Here is a 17,293-nt window from a genome sequence, read left to right on the forward strand (position 1 = left end):
AAATAAATAAATGAATGAATTAATTAATAAATAACATAAAAGTGGTTTATGGAACTATTTTGTGCACTGTAAAAAAACAAAAACAAAAAAAAACAAACAAACAAAAGGGTGTTAGTTTCTGTTCCTGTGTAATCGTGAAATTTACTAGCAATTCCTTTCTTACACCATTTTTTTTTTTTTGTATTTTTGTATAATTTTACACTAAAAATGTATCAATGGGTCAAAGACGTCAATGGGTTGTCTGTTTTACAAAATTTGCAAAAAAAAAATTTTTATGTCCATAGAAAGCACATTAAATGTAAGTAAAGTGTCTACTTTTAAGGTTTCAAATAAGCTTTTGGAGAATAAAATGTCAAAATTTGACATTGAATTTTGACATTGAATTAAAAAAATGTAGAATTACAACTAGTAATTAGTATTTGGGGTGAAAGTAAATCGTCTTTTAATTTGTAATAAATAGATTAGAACAGATTTGTTGTAAATATGCCTGACAAGATTATTACACTGAATGACATTTTTTTTATTTTGTAAATTAGGAAAAAATTTATGATATTTATGTTTTGCTCAGAAAAACTTAAATTATGCAATGAAATTGAGAAACGTTTTAATATTTTTGAGAAAAAAAAAAAAAAAAAGCAGTATTACACTTGTTGTTTTTATGCACTTTTATGTCTGTAAACCCCATGTGGTTAAAAAAAAAGTAATAATAATAATAATTCTTATTAAATAACAATATCAAAATAAATAAAAAATGAAATATTATTGTAATATTTAAGTGTAAAATACAATAAAATAGATACAATAAAAAGAAACAAGCACTTCTCATTACAACTCATTACTGATTGAAACTCAGAAGTCATTGAATAGTTCTTAAAGGAACACTCCACTTTTTTTGGAAATAGGCTCATTCTCCAACTCCCCCCGAGTTAATAAGTTGGGTTTTACCGTTTTGAAATCCATTCAGCCGTTCTCCTGTTCTGGCGATATCACTTTTAGCATAGCTTAGCATAGATCATTGAATCCTATTAGACCAATAGCATCACATTCAAAAATGACCAACGAGTTTCCATATTTGTCCTATTTAAAACTTGACTCTTCTGTAGTTATATCGTGTACTAAGACCGGTGGAAATGCAAAGCTGCGAGTTTCTAGGCTGATTAGGAACTATACTCCCATTCCGGCGTAATAGTCAAGGAAGTTTGCTGCCATAATAAAGCTGAAGCAGGAGCAGTAATACCACGCAGCACATGTGCAAATGCTAAACTAGCTGGGAACTCATTTCTGATAATACTCCGCCTGCTTCGGCCATATTACGGCAGCAAACTTCCTTGACTATTACGCCGGAATCGAAGTGTAGTTCCTAATCTTATCAGCCTAGAAACTCGCAGCTTTGCATTTCCACCGGTCTTAGTACACGATATAACTACAGAAGAGACAAGTTTTAAATAGGTCAAATATGGAAACCCGTTGGTCATTTTTGAACGCGATGCTATTGGTCTAATAGGATCTATGCTAAGCTATGCTAAAAGTGATATCGCCAGAACAGGAGAACGGCTGAATGGAGTTGGAGAATGAGCCTATTTCTAAAAAAAAGTGGAGTGTTCCTTTAAACAAGTCAGATTGCTTCAGTGAATTGGTTTATTCAGTTCACAAAACCATTCTGAATGAATCATGAATCATTTGGATCCTTTTGTGAAGCTTGACTGTTTCTATTCATTGTAATTGCATTGAATAGAGCAACTGAGTAAATGATTTAGAATTTTCTTTTCTTTTTTTTTAAACTGTTCCTCGATCACAGCAGATCAGAAAGAAACCAGCCCTTATAAAGTAATCAAAGAAATGAAAACAAATGACCTGATTTGTTTTCTCTTAATATATCTGGCTTATCGCACAAAGAGCGGTGGGAGCGGCGAAGAGCAATATCTGCAAAGCAGAAAAGTCTTTTTTTGGACTTGTGTGTTGTAATACTCCTTTGGAGTGCGGTGATGCTCACATTTTCCATTTTGCAAGCTGGCAGCTGGACTAGCTGGCTCTCGAAGGGGGGGATGAAGCGATGAGGGGAACGAGTGGATTAAAGAGGTTGCGTATAAATACTTCAGCATGAGCCAGATCCTGTGAATGTTACAGTTTGTGGAGTTATGGGATCAGGGTGAAGCCCACAGCTGCGTGAAGCAGTCTCAGTCTGTTACTTCATAGTGTATATGAGTTATAGAGCTCATATGTGCTAAACGCATGGAGAATTTAGCAGCCCTGCGGTGTTCACGCTGTGACCCGACACAGTTCACATGCCTTTGATGTGCACTGAAGGTACAGTTGTCCTGCTGCATTAATCCAGCTTTACTCAAATCCTCATTCACCACTGTAAGAGAATTGACATAATTGTTCCCAGATCTGTAATAGTGAAAAGGACGAGCTCTGCCAGCTTTGCCAGTCTGGGTGTGAATTCCCCGAGGTTTGACCCCTCATTTAGGCTTGAACCCCCTGAAGGAAGCCAATATAAAAGGGCTTTAAATATGCAAAGTTTAAAAAGCATGCACATGTGCATGTGCCCAAATAGAAAAATGTAAGAATTTTGACCTTTTTCAATCTTTTTTCCCATAAGAGGAGGCCATTTGTAAATTTTATGGTCAGGCTTCCGGTCTCATCTGTATCCAGCTGTACAAAACATATTGTTTTTCTGAATGATATTGCAAATTGGTGTGTTTTACCATATTATTTTAATGTATTATCTTAATTATGAACACACTGGTTTGTAGTGTGAACAGTTTTACCGTTTACTGCACTTTTATTCTTCTCGTTTTTTCCTCATAGCAGCAAATGAACCAGAAGTCTTGTCCTTAGGCGCACTTCTGCATTGAAGAAAAAGGTGAATATATCATACAAAACTATAAAGGGGAGACACATATTGTATGTGTTTTGTGAAAGTATTCAACTTTTTTTTTTTCATAAGGTTTCTGCCTTATGTTAAACTGCTTTAAATTACTTTTCCCCCCACATAAATCAACACTCCATACACCATAAGGGCAAAGCAAAAACAAAAACAGGTTTTCTTTGCAATTCCATTGCATAAGTATTCATACCCTTATCTGGGACAGTTGAAATTTACCTCCGGAGCATTCATATTGCTTCTTACTACACTTTGAATGAAGATAACCTGTGGCAAATTCAATTGAATGGAAATGATTTGGGAAGGTGCACATGTCTTAATAAAAGGTCTAATAGCTGAAAATGCATATCAGAGCAAAAACCAAGCCCTGGGGTAAAAACAAATGCCTGTAGATCTTAGAACCAGGACTGCATCAAACCATCTGGGGAAGAGTTCAGAAAGAAATTCTGCTGCATTGAAGGTTCCCTTAATGGAAGAAGTTTGAAACAACGAGGACTCTTCCTAGAGCTGGCCTCCTGACCAAACTAAGCAACTGATGGAGAAGAGTTTTGGTTAGGAGTGGTGACCAAGAAGCTGAACTTTAGTTGAGCTCCATGATCATATATGCAGATGGGAGAAACTTACAGAAGAACAAACATTACTGCAACACTCCACCAATCAGGGCTTTATGGCGGTGTGGCTAGACTCAATACTCTCCTCAGTAAAAAACACATGAAAACATACTTGGAATTTGCGACATAGCACCTAAAGGACCCTCAGACTTTGAGAAACAAGATTCTCTGGTCTGATGAACCTCAGTTCCAAGCATCATGTTTGAAGGAAACCAGGGACTGCTCATCACCTGCAGAGTACCATCCCAAAATTAAAGTGTGCTGGTAGCTCAGCAGCAGGAACTGAGTGACACTCGTCAGAGTAGATAAAAAGCTCTATGCACTAACATATTGTGATAGCTTTAATGAAAACCCAGTCCAGAGCATTTAGAAACTCACCTTCCAGCAGGACACAGCAGTAGCTTATAGACAACTCTGTGAATGCTCTTGAGTGGCCCAGCCAGAGCCTCAGCTTGAACTCAATCAAGAAAATGTCTGCCAGCCCCTAACCAAGCTGACAGAGCTTGAAAGGTGAAGAGGTGAGGCGAAGAATGGCAGATAATTGCCAAATGTTGATGTGTAAATCTTGTCGCATCATACCCAAAAAGACTTTGTAAAGGTGCTTCAGTAATGAGTTAAGTGTAATAATACTTATGCTGTGTACTTATTTTTATTTTTTATTTTTTTAAAATTATAAAACATTAATGAAGTTTTGACAATTCTGTTTTTACTCTGTCATTATGGTGCATGGAATGTAGATTGATGTGGAAAAAAGTAATTTAAACCAGTTTAACATAAGGCAGCAACATAACAAAACATGAAAAAAATGAAGGGGTATGAATACTTTCACAAGGCACTGTATATATTAAAACACTACAAATTCATAATAGATAAAATTCTTACTACATAAGAAGCAACATCATTACTGTTGCTATGTAGGACACGCCATGGCGCTCTAACGTCACCTTGTTCTCACACAGTGAAAATTAAATCGCGGAGCAAAGTGTAAACTTACATCGCGCCGACAGACAAGACAGGGCAGGTTACTTTTGGTCTCAGCTTTCAAATTTTGTAATTTTTTTACGAAATTGAAACAATAAATACCATTTTGTGGCTCTTTAGTGTGTCGTGGCAGATTGCTGTAGCGTTCAAGCAGCATGTGAACTGATCATCTCTTCCTCTTTACTAGTTATAGCACAAAATAAACATGAATGAACATCAGTAGGCATCTCTTTTCAACTGTGGAAAAAGGCAATACAGACAATTTTTCAAGTTCAAGTCCACCTATCTTAATCTACTTTTCTGTCTGGTTTGTTTGTCGAACAAAATGGCAGATTCAGTGTTATGATTGGTCAGTTCGCTTGTCAATCAAACTCCCTGCAAAGGGTCAATTTAATCCCTGTTCACCTGAGCAGGTAACTGTTCAACTGTTCAAGTTCAACAAAAGTGCTTTTCATTAGTGTCAGTATCTTATAATAAACTGACAAAACATGTTGTTATGCTGTCATTATTTGTCACTTTATTATCTAATTAATAGAAAAGTATGTAAAAAAAAGTTTCTTTAAAATTGTTTGACACAAGTTGGATTACACAAAAGTGATTGTATAATTGACACGTGTGAGTCTGATCCCTATGAAACAGTGGGTTAGCGTTTCTTCTCTTCTGCATGCTTCTATCTCCATTAATGTGATTCAGTGTTATTTTTACAAGCGGGATGGAATGTGTGCTACAGCATCAGCACTGCCCTACATGGTTTACTGTGGTGAAAGTGTTCACTCGATTTCTCATCCTCTCTTTCTTTCTGAAGACACAGTGAGCGAGCTTAGGGCCAGCAGGTGCCCATGGGTAATGATGCCCCCCAAGGGTTTTAAAACTTCTGAACAGCAACAGCACAGGACGTGCTGTGATTTACCCAAAGTAGGACATGTACTTGGATCAACACTACTATTAGTAGGATTTGGAGGATAAGCATAGTGTTAAAGAAATAGTTTACCCAATTTGCATATACTCCAGAATGTTATGAAGAGTGATCAGATGAATTGCATAGTCCTTCTTTGCCATGAAAATTAACTTAATCCCAATAAAACTTTCCACTGCATTGTTAAGAAGGCTTCAGGGCATCCAAGAAAGTCCAGCAAGCGCCAGGATCATCTCCTAAAGAGGATTCAACTGCAGGATCGGAGTGCCACCAGTGCAGAGCTTGCTCAGGAATGGCAGCAGGCAGGTGTGAGCGCATCTGCACGCACAGTGAGGCCAAGACTTTTGGAAGATGGCCTGGTGTCAAGAAGGGCAGCAAAGAAGCCACTTCTCTCCATAAAAAACATCAGGGACAGGTTGATCTTCTGCAAAAAGTATGGCGAATGGACTGCTGAGGACTGGGGAAAAGTCATATTCTCTGATGAAGCCTCTTTCCGATTGTTTGGGGCATCTGGAAAAAGGCTTGTCCGGAGAAGAAAAGGTGAGCGCTACCATCAGTCCTGTGTCATGCCAACAGTAAAGCATCCTGAGACCATTCATGTGTGGGGTTGCTTCTCATCCAAGGGAGTGGGCTCACTCACAATTTTGCCCAAAAACACAGCCATGAATAAAGAATGGTACCAAAACACCCTCCAACAGCAACTTCTTCCAACAATCCAACAACAGTTTGGTGAAGAACAATGCATTTTCCAGCACGATGGAGCACCGTGCCATAAGGCAAAAGTGTTAACTAAGTGGTTCGGGGACCAAAACGTTGAAATTTTGGGTCCATGGCCTGGAAACTCCCCAGATCTTAAAACTTGTGGTCAATCCTCAAGAGGCGGGTGGACAAACAAAAACCCACTAATTCTGGCAAAATCCAAGAAGTGATTATGAAAGAATGGGTTGCTATCAGTCAGGATTTGGCCCAGAAGTTGATTGAGAGCATGCCCAGTCGAACTGCAGAGGTCCTGAAAAAGAAGGGCCAACACTGCAAATACTGACTCTTTGCATAAATGTCATGTAATTGTCGATAAAAGCCTTTGAAACGTATAAAGTGCTAGTAATTATATTTCAGTACATCACAGAAACAACTGAAACAAAGATCTAAAAGCAGTATATATAATATTTGTGTCATTCTCAAAACTTTTGGCCACGACTGTATATAAAAGGTATAAATATGTGAAATATATCTGACTTTAATAATTAACAGATTTAAAACAGATGTCAAGCGCGGTGCTATACCTATACATACCCTCAAAATATGCCTACATAAACCAGCGCTTGCTCAGTCTCGTATGCACGCACACACTGTCACAATCTAATGCACTTATTAATGCCAGATCTTTAAAAACAAATACCGGAACGCAGAAATCCAAAATCTTAATTTCACAAGATGTTAAGTGATGGACTGGAGTGAATTACTTGTGGATTATTGTGATGTTTTTATTAGCTGTTTGGACTATTATTCTGACGGCACCCATTCACTGCAGAGGATCCATTGGTAAGCAAGTGATGTAATGGGTAAGGTTTGTGAATCATTACTCGTATTGAATGATTCAAATCAAATGATTCGCGATACACGATTTGAAGTCCCGATCTAAGTCAAATGATTCGTGAACCTGCTCCGAAGTCCCGATCTAAATCGAATTATTCATGATATGCAATTGGAGCGTTTCAAAACAGTGAATGATTTTGTGACGCGTTTGTTTAACTCATTCTGAGTTTTGAAAAGCTGTTTCACCCATCACTGTGTGCTTTTTTTTTTTTATAAATCAATAAAAGCGAAAATCTAAATGAATGGCTCTTTTAATTTGATCTGGCTTTTGGCTAGTGAATCACTTGAAATGAATAATCAAAGTCACGAGTTTGAATCAATCGAAGCAGTTCCAGCATTAATGACTCAATTGATTTTGTCCATCTGTTCCTCCTTTCACGTCCTCAGCGAAACCGTTTTACTGTTTACTCAGCGAATTGTCAGTGCTACTACTCACTATTTTTAAGACATTATTTGAAATAAGCAAAATATTTAGCATGAAAAGATATGTGCTTATTTACAAAAATAAACACTTATTTCATAGATACATTGTCTTTCAATAATTCAAGCACTTTTCAAGTACCTCTTCAGGAATATTGCTATTTTCAAGGCTTTTCCAGGCCTTAAAGGAACACTCCACTTTTTTGGGAAATAGGCTCATTCTCCAACTCCAACTTGAGTCTTCTGTAATTATATCGTGTACTAATCCCGGTGGAAAATGTAAAGCTGCGATTTTCTAGGCCGATAAGATTAGGAACTATACTCCCATTCCGGCGTAATAGGAAGTTTGCTGCCGTAATATGGACGAAGCAGGCGCAGTAATATCACGCCAGTCACATTGGAAGTTACCTAGCTGGGAACTAATTTCAGGCACTGTGTGATATTACTGCACCTGCTGCGTCCATATTACGGCAGCAAACTTCCTTGACTATTATGCCGGAATGGAAGTGTAGTTCCTAATCTTATCGGCCTAGAAAATCGCAGCTTTACATTTTCCGCCGGTCTTAGTACACAATATAACTACAGAAGAGTCAAGTTTTAAATAGGTTAAATATCGAAACTCGTTGGTCATTTTTGAACGCGATGCTATATTGGTCTCATAGGATTCAATGATCTATGCTAAGCTATGCTAAAAGTGATATCGGGGGGAGAATGAGCCTATTTCCAAAAAAAGTGGAGTGTTCCTTTAAATATCAAAAAGTCAAATTCAAACCCTGTGTAAGCGTACGTAAAGAGAGTTTACTTTTTAAAAAATGTCCTGGCTCTTCCAGTCTTTGTAATGGTAGTGAATGGGTGTTTTTGAAACCTGATGAAGTGCATCCATCCATCATAAAATGTGGTCCACACCACTCCGAAGGGTTAATAAAGGCCTTCTAAAGAAAAAATATCCATATTTCAAACTTTATAGGCTGCACATCACTTAAGCAAGTGATGTAATGAATCTGTCTTGGATGGCCTGAGGGTGAGTGCATTTTCAGCCAATTTTAATTTTTGGGTGAACTATTCCATTTACTCTGATTGCAGGTTGAGGTAGTTTATGGTTGTTTGATAGGAATGCTGACCAACAATAGATGAATGTCCTACTTGGGTAAATCACATGGTGTATAATGATAACCTCAGATCCCAGAATGTCCTGACATGAGAGCAAGACCACCAAAACACATATCCACTAAATGCAGACTTCATCTACCCCACTTAATGTGACCACACAGAACTAAACAAGACCACCAGCACATATTGTGAACTTTGTTAGAATTTTTTTTGTTGTGGCTACATGTAAACACTTGAAAAAGATGTCTTGCCTCACTTTGAGAATTCATAACGATTGCCAGTAAAGCAGAGAGCAGCCACAGATATTGCAGCAGTTATTGTAAGTCAGTGCCGCAGGTCAAGCTCTGTTTCTCCTCCAGTGTTGCAGTGATGTGGTCAGAGAGCAGGTTCCTGGGGACGCTCTGTATAACCACATAAGGACAGACGTCTCTGAAATACTGTGTAAACATTCAGATGGGCCCATCTCTCTAGTGGCCAGGGGCCATGCTCTCATCCTTCTGTTTATTTCCATGTAAAAACACCATAGAATCATGCCAGAAAATAGCATATGCAGTTACGATCAGTGAGATACTCTCATTGTCACATATGCTTGTATATGTCATTCTAATCATTCTTAAGCAGGCTCTTTTAGGTTTATTTTAATCATATTCTAAACTCAGCCAAAAATATAACATACGTGACCAATGCTCATGCGAAGTTTTCACATTCTTTTGGTTTTTCATTAAGTGTTTTTTAAGACTAGTGGAAAGAAGACATCCAAAAAACACGGTTAAGTGTTTCTTTTACAGCACTTTATCTATTTGTGTCAATAGATTTCAATTACAATGCAAATTTTTAAAGGCCGTTTTCTCAAAATATTTTTTTTCTACACTGAGCCATAAATCTCCACTTCAGTAGCACTTACACACACCAAACTTTACATTTTTATTCCTGTCTATATCCTGAAGGTTTTTACAGAAGGATTTGTTCATATATAATTTGCTTGATTTTATACACCATTTTATTTCCCCAAAAATGGTAAAAAAAATGTTTCCTGTCTGTTCTAAGTTTTTTCTGAATTATGTTGTGACAAAATGAGATACCCAAAATTCCCTCTGTAAAAACGGTTGACTCTATTATGTAAAAAAATTAAACAAGAGTTTTGAAACTGACTTCATCCAGTGTTTAGATTTTTTTACTAGAAATTATGCAAATTAGTGCATATTTCATTAAATAATGCCTCATTTGCATATTTAAACCTACATTTTTTGAAAACTTGTAATACAAAAAATGTTTGCAATTATCAAAGTAATCAATCAACTGAGTAAGTAAGGTGATAACCATTAGTTAAAGTTTTTTTTTTTTTTACCCTATTCACCTGCAGTGTCTTGCCTTAATGGTTGATTAAAATTGAGACAGATCTATATTTAGACCTACTGTAATGAATGGAGCTGATATAATGTCACACATCAGATTTTTCCCCAACCATTACCTAATCGTTCATGTAAGACATGACATGACGCCAAGACATAGTTTGCAATAATGCATTTTATAGAGAGATTGCACGCTCTCCGAGAGACGCGTCTTATGCTTGCGTTTTGCAAATGTCAGTAAGCACTATTGTTTTATTTTCATCAGCATGGTTTTGAAAGTTATATTTCACTGGTTTGACTCATGTCATCGAGAATTCAGTATGAATATTCACAAAGCTGTAACAATTTGCAACAATATACAATAGATCAGAAGCAGCAGCAGTCGTCCAGAAGTGAGCAGAGAAAAAGGCCCTCCTCTCAGAAAATGTACAAATAAAGATAATTTTAGATGTTTAATTACTATTTGGAGCATTGGGATCGCTATAAGAGGGCTTAATGAACTAATTTTTGTGAAAACCTCATATTTGACCAAAACTGACATTTTTCACTTCTTTTGCCTGTAGCTCAAAATTAGACAGTGTGTATTCCGACTCATTTTTCCAACACAGGTCACACACACACACACACACACACACACACACACACACACTAGGGTGACCAGACGTCCCGAAAAATTCGGGACAGTCCCGAAATCTAAGCTGCTGTCCCGAATCCCGAATCCTGCTCTAATTGTCCCGAAAATTATACTGAAGCAAAATCTTAAATAGTTGTTGTCTGATAAAACATAAAAAACTGTCCGTGGAGTGAGGTTGAATCATCCTGCAGCCTGGCAACCAGCCCCCGCCGGCTGCTCATTGGCTGCAGCATCTTGTTTTTTTTTGTTTTTTTTTTAGATATACCATAGGCGCGCATTAAGATATGCACTGATAAGCAAATTTTCATTCATGAAATTGACATGGCTGGTGTACCGGAACCCCAACAGGCAGAAGTCGCGTGAAGCAGTCAGACCGGTCGAGGGCGAGGCACCGTGTTCAAAATAATACTTCTATAGCCTACGTATTAGGCTATATCAATTTATATGCATATGTACTTGTTAATAAAAATATGATTGGTTCATTAAGTTCAGTTTGAAGTATAAAAGTAGCCTAACGTTACTTCTATATTATATAAAATTATATGTATATGTAGGCTACTTATATTAATAAAAACATGATTGGTTCAGTCACTTTCGTTTGAAATTCATTATCTTTATTATTCATTATTCATTACCCACCCCCGTCCCGAATTTCAACCAATCTCATCTGGTTACCCTAACACACACACACACACACACACACACACACACACACACACACACACACACACACATATATATATATTTATAAAACGGTTAGTTCCATTCCTCAATTCTGATTGGTCAGCAGCTGTGTCGTATTCATGATACGGCACTGCTATGACCGCTTCACTCAACGGTTTTGTGTATCATTGAACCCCCTTAGCAACCACCCTTAGCAACGTAAACACAGCTGCAGCAGTTAGGGACTACTTTTTACAGCGGAAGGCAGTTAATGATTTTACTTTATGAAAACGTACAACTTAATATATATAAATTAATATATATTTTTGATTTTAATATTTTTATTGTGTGGTAACCGTTTTATAAAAGAAATAAGGTATGAGAGGCCGTGCTGTATCGTGAATAAATCATGGCTGAAGGGCATTGTTAGGCACGACGCGAAGCTAAATATACTGTACTATGTACTATGGCTTCTATCTGTAGATTTGGTTGTTTTACACTTGTCCTAGAATTTCAGTCTTAAAATATTATACAAATATCCATCATAAAGAATATATTATTATTATTACTATACTAAACAAATAGTAAAATAAACCTTTTCAAAATGCATTGCATCATGTGTGAAAATAGATTTACGTCAAACATTTGGACTGGCACTCGTTTGTGCCATCATTTTTGTATGAGCAACAGTTTTGCCACTTTTCACCAAAGCTTTTGTACTTTTCGCCGAAGAGATTCTTTTTTAATCATGCCAATTTTGTCAAATCGTGCAAAAAGGGTGAAATATTATTTAGTTGTGTGCTAGTTGTCAGCCTTTTTATTAGGGGTTTGAGTACGTAGTGCTGAAACCCTATTGAAACTGTTAAGATTTCTTTTATTATTATTCTTCCGCCGTAAAACTGATCGTGCAGGCCAAACCGTAAGGCCAAGAAACTAAAATCTAGGCCAAATGATAGAGCTCAATTTGGGGAGAACCTGACAAAGACTCACCCCAGTCGGCCTATAGGTGGTGCAACAGCGAGCAAAAACATGAAATTCTGGTATGCAAATTTTCACCATTTTGAAATTTTTCCAAAACCTACTTTTGCTAACTAGTCCTTGGTTTTTCGCCCGATCGGAACCAAACCAATGCAGAAATATTGTCTGGACACTGAATATCAATAATTATCAAAAAGAAGTTGAAATTTCGACTCACGGTCAGATAGGAATGGCAAAACATTCTATGCTAATGTTAGCCAATTGCTACATTTAGCTATATAACTCTTGAGCGTAATGAGATATTGCTGTCAATCAAATCGTTCATGAATTATTCTCAATCATGTTAAGAACATACTTTTGCAAACTAGTTCTAGGTTTTTCACCCAGTCTTGATCAAACCACTGCAGTGCAGTTCTCTGGACTCTCTAGATCAATAATTATAAAAAAAAAAACCCAAAAAAACGTTGAGTTTTGTCCCTTGGTTAGCTATAACGGGGTCATTTTAAAAAGGGGCTTGGCCACATATAACCAAAAGACTATAAAACCTAAACAAAAACTCAAAACTTTACGATTTTGGTGAAAAGATGTACCAGATGACTCTTAACATGCATGCAAATTTTCATGAAGATCGGACCATAGGTGGCGCTATAACAGTTAAAAAGGTGTCAAAACATGACATTTTTATTGTAAAATAACTAAATTTGCAGTAAAATGTCCAAATATTCACATATACACTATATCTTCAAATCATATGATAGATCTCCTCATTCTGAACAACTAGGACCACCATTGTCAATCGAACTGTTCTTTTAATATTTAAGACTATTTAAAAAACATACTTTGGTGAACTAGTCCTATAGTTTGAACTCAAACTCAATAAAATCATATTTTCCATCATGGATGAGTTCTGGTATCAGCTATTTATTTCATGTTGGCCTACACCCTAACAGCATATAACCATAAAGGCCTTAAATGCTCGAACCCCGGTAATTGCTGCTAGCAGCTACATTTTTTTATGTATTTTTTTAATGTAATTTTTATCACCATAATTTCCCTTGTGAAATGTTGGAAGACATAGTTTGAGGTGTTATGCAAACCTTTATCTTCAAAAATGAAAATTACCCCATGATTTACTCACTATCAAGTCATCCTAGGTGTATATGACTTTCTTCTTTCAGAAAAATTCAGTCAGAGTTATATTAAGAAATGTCCTGGCTCTCCTAAGCTTTATAATGGCTTTTGAGATTTTGAAGCCCAAAAAAGTACATCCATCCATCATAAAAAGTGCTCCACATGGCTCCAGTGGGTTAATAAATGTGAATTCTGAAGTGAATCGATGTGTTTGTGTAAGATAAATATTTTATTTTAGGTAACTCTCATACATGTGTTGACGTAGGATATACTGTAGGCACAGCGTAAACTCCGGTGAGAATATGCTAGTCCCAGCAAAGAAAAACGAGTCTCCTCTTGGCTTATATCGAAATCCTCCAACTTTTTCCCTTACAAATCCTCTTCTGTATGTCTAATTTCTCACTGGAGCTCAGCTTACGGTACGTCTAGATCCTACGTCATCCGCCGCAATGCCACTCTCTTGTGAATGCATGTACGACAGTTAGCGAAAGCTAGAGATTGCGGCTTATAAAGTGTTAAATATAGATATTTTTATTACACAAATGCATCGATTCACTTCAGAAGGCATTTTATTAATCCTCCGGAGGCATGTGGACCACATTTTATGATGGATAGATGCACTTTATTGGGCTTCAAAATCTCGACACCCATTCACTGCAATTATAAATCTTGGAAGAGCCAGGAAATTTTTAATAAAGTAAAACAGGACATTTTTTTTAGAAAGTAAACTCTCTTTAAGTACACTTACAGTAAGTGGCCTTTGATTTCAGCAATATTATATTATCTGCAAATACAGTTTTCAAAAATACTTTTAAGATTTAAAGTACATCAAGTGCACATTTGATACAATTAAGCACAAAAATGTTTTATCCAGTGATGCACGTATGTGGACATCGTTAGTGGACCAATTAAACTAATGAGATTATGAAAAGTGATTAAAGTTCCTGTAGTTATAGAAACATCTCATTAAACAGATCTCATTTACTGCAATTAGTTTCATGAGCACATGAAAAGCTCTTCTTCTTCTCTGCCAAACTTTGTCCGGCAGTAGTGACTGATTCTGCATGACCTTTTTTGGCGTTGTTCAGACGTCCCCGTAAGACCGTGGAGACAGTGGACTGTTATTCCTCTCTGATGCATAATCAAATGTGCTGCCGAGTGTCCAAACAGGATGTGCTGTCTTTAGCAGAGGAACAGAGGGGATTCTTTCTCTGCCTTTCTCTCTCTCTCTTTCTCTTTGGACCGAACGGCCTTAAATCTGAAGCAATGAGAACATATTACCAGACCCGTGTGGAATCTGCACCCGCTGAGTAGCTTGACTGTAGTTTAACTACTTGAAATTACGAGTGGCTTGTAGCTTGCCATCTTTGTTATGAATGTTTCTGCTTGGGCTGTCAGACCTTTACACGAGTCATTTACCATTTATGCACATCCTCTGGATAAAAGGTCATCCAGAGAGTGATGCTGGACAGTGATGTTTACAATATGCAGCTTTGTACAGCATGTACCTAAAATGGAAATTAAATGTTCTTTCAGAAGATTTAGTGTTTGCAAGATAAGCTCCCATAAAAACAAGCTGATTTATGTGCTTGTACAAGAAAAATGTAGGAAAGTATGTGCTAGTGGACAAAAATTAGCAACAGTTTATTACAAAAAGCACAAATCCTGTTGAAATAAGCTGTTTTGCTGTCATCGCTAAATGGAGTTGGTATGTTTTCTACTGAGAGGAAGTGGGTGTACTAAAAAACACTTCACGACATGATGTCATTTTTATGCAGACACACATATGCACAAGTTTGCAAAAACATGATATCATACTCTTGCTCCAGGCGTTTATATGACAGACTTCCCTTGACGGATTGATAGGTCTAGCAGACTCAGATTTAGTGCTGTTCCAACTTGCTTATATCACAGGTTCAGTCACACTTCAAAACTTTCCTGTTTGCACACTAAGGCCACGTTTAAACGTGCTTACATTAAGATCCAATTACTGTGATCTGATCAAGAAGATCGAAAAATCACAGAAAATCTGAAAACAGCTTGTTTAGATTTGTCGAAATGTGATTCAGATTAGTGATCAGATGGACACAAACCCCCATGTCATCCAAGATGTTCATGTCTTTCTTTAGTCAAAAAGAAATTAAGGTTCCCTTTCGAGGGAACATCGAACTGCGCCCTCTAGTCCCCACAAGCGACCTCTAGAGGACGCAGTGTCGCATTCCCTTTCTCAGGGAGCCATGGTTACATACGTAACCTGAGACATTCCCTTTCAAAGGAATATTGAACTATGTCCTCTAGGGGTTGCTTGTGGGGACTGGAGGAAGCAGTGCCTTGTTCCCTTTTTTTAGGGAACTATGGTTACATAGGTAACCTGAGAAGTTCCCTTTTGAGGGAACATTGAACTTTATCCTTTAGGGGTCACTTGTGGGCACTAGAGGACGCAGTGTCTTGTTCCCTTTCTCAGGGAACCGTAGTTACACACGTAACCTGAGACATTCCCTTTCGAGGGAATATTAAACTGTGTACTCTAGGGGTCGTTTGTGGGGACTAGAGGATGCAGTGTCTTGTTCCCTTTCTCAGAGAACCATGGTTACATACGTAACCTGAGATGTTCCCTTTCAAAGGAACATTGACCTGCGTCCTCTAAGGGTCACTTGTGGGGACTAGAGGACGCAGGGTCTTGTTCCCTTTCTCAGGGAACCATGGTTACATACATAACCTGAGATGTTCTCTTTCGAGGGAATATTAAATTGCATCCTCTAGGGGTCGCTTGTGGGGACTAGAGGATGCAGTATCTCGTTCCCTTTCTCAGGGAACCGTAGTTACACACGTAACCTGAGACATTCCCTTTCGAGGGAATATTAAACTGTGTATTCTAGGGGTCGTTTGTGGGGACTAGAGGATGCAGTGTCTTGTTCCCTTTCTCAGAGAACCATGGTTACATACGTAACCTGAGATGTTCCCTTTAAAAGGAACATTGACCTGCGTCCTCTAAGGGTCACTTGTGGGGACTAGAGGACGCAGTGTCTTGTTCCCTTTCTCAGGGAACCATGGTTACATACATAACCTGAGATGTTCTCTTTCGAGGGAATATTAAATTGCATCCTCTAGGGGTTGCTTGTGGGGACTAGAGGATGCAATATCTCGTTCCCTTTCTCAGAGAACCATGCATAACCTCAGACGTTTTTAAGAAAAACATTGCAGGATTTTTTTCCATATAGTGGACTTCAATGGGATCAACGGTTAAAGGTCCAAATTACAGTTGTTTCAATACAGCTTCAAAAGGTTCTACACGATCCCAGCCGAGAAATAAGGGTCTTAACTAGTGAAATGATCTGTCATTTTGTAAATGCTCATCTTGCACTTGCTTGATTTCACGCATTACAGTATGTAATCACATTGGAAAGGTCACACGCGACGTAGGCTGAAGTACAAACCTAGTGTTTACAAAGCGGACACGCAAAGAAAGTCAAACGGCCTTTACAAAAAATAGATAAAACAACGATGTCGGACGATTTTGAAGTTGGAGGAGAAAATGACTTGGAGTTTTTCACCCTACTCTGGAGTACACAGATGAAGAACTAAAAGCGTTTGACATTTCCAACGGTATTATGTAATGCGTGAAACATCGCAGAGCTAGTGGAAGATGAGCATTTGTGGTTAAAAAGTATACAAATTAGATTTTTTTTTTTACAACATGACAGATCATTTCGCTAGATAAGACCCTTTTTCATTGGCTGGGATCGTGTAGAGCCCTTTGAAGCTGTATTGAAACTGCAATTTGGACCTTCAACTCGTTTATCCCCACTGAAGTCCACTATATGGAGAAAATCCTGGAATGTTTTCCTCAAAAACATTACTTTTTTTCGACCGGTGAAAGAAAGACATGAGGGTGAGGGTGAGTAAACTATGAGGATATTTTTATTCTGGAAGTGAACTAATCCTTTAAGCACTCATTTTGTGTATTTTTCTTTCACAATGGTTCATTAGAGAAAAAAAAAACATGGGTGATTA

At 37.6% G+C, this 17,293-nt stretch overlaps 1 protein-coding gene across 5 annotated transcripts in view; it reads left to right on the forward strand.

Moving 5' to 3' along the window:
- The window catches only part of ppp1r12b (protein phosphatase 1, regulatory subunit 12B), a 45,276-nt gene that overhangs the window by 12,151 nt on the left and 15,832 nt on the right, over window positions 1–17,293 (forward strand). The gene's annotated exons all lie outside the window — the stretch shown is intronic.

The sequence above is a fragment of the Garra rufa genome, chromosome 18, assembly GCF_049309525.1.
Source record: "Garra rufa chromosome 18, GarRuf1.0, whole genome shotgun sequence".
In the NCBI taxonomy this organism is placed as follows: domain Eukaryota; kingdom Metazoa; phylum Chordata; class Actinopteri; order Cypriniformes; family Cyprinidae; genus Garra; species Garra rufa.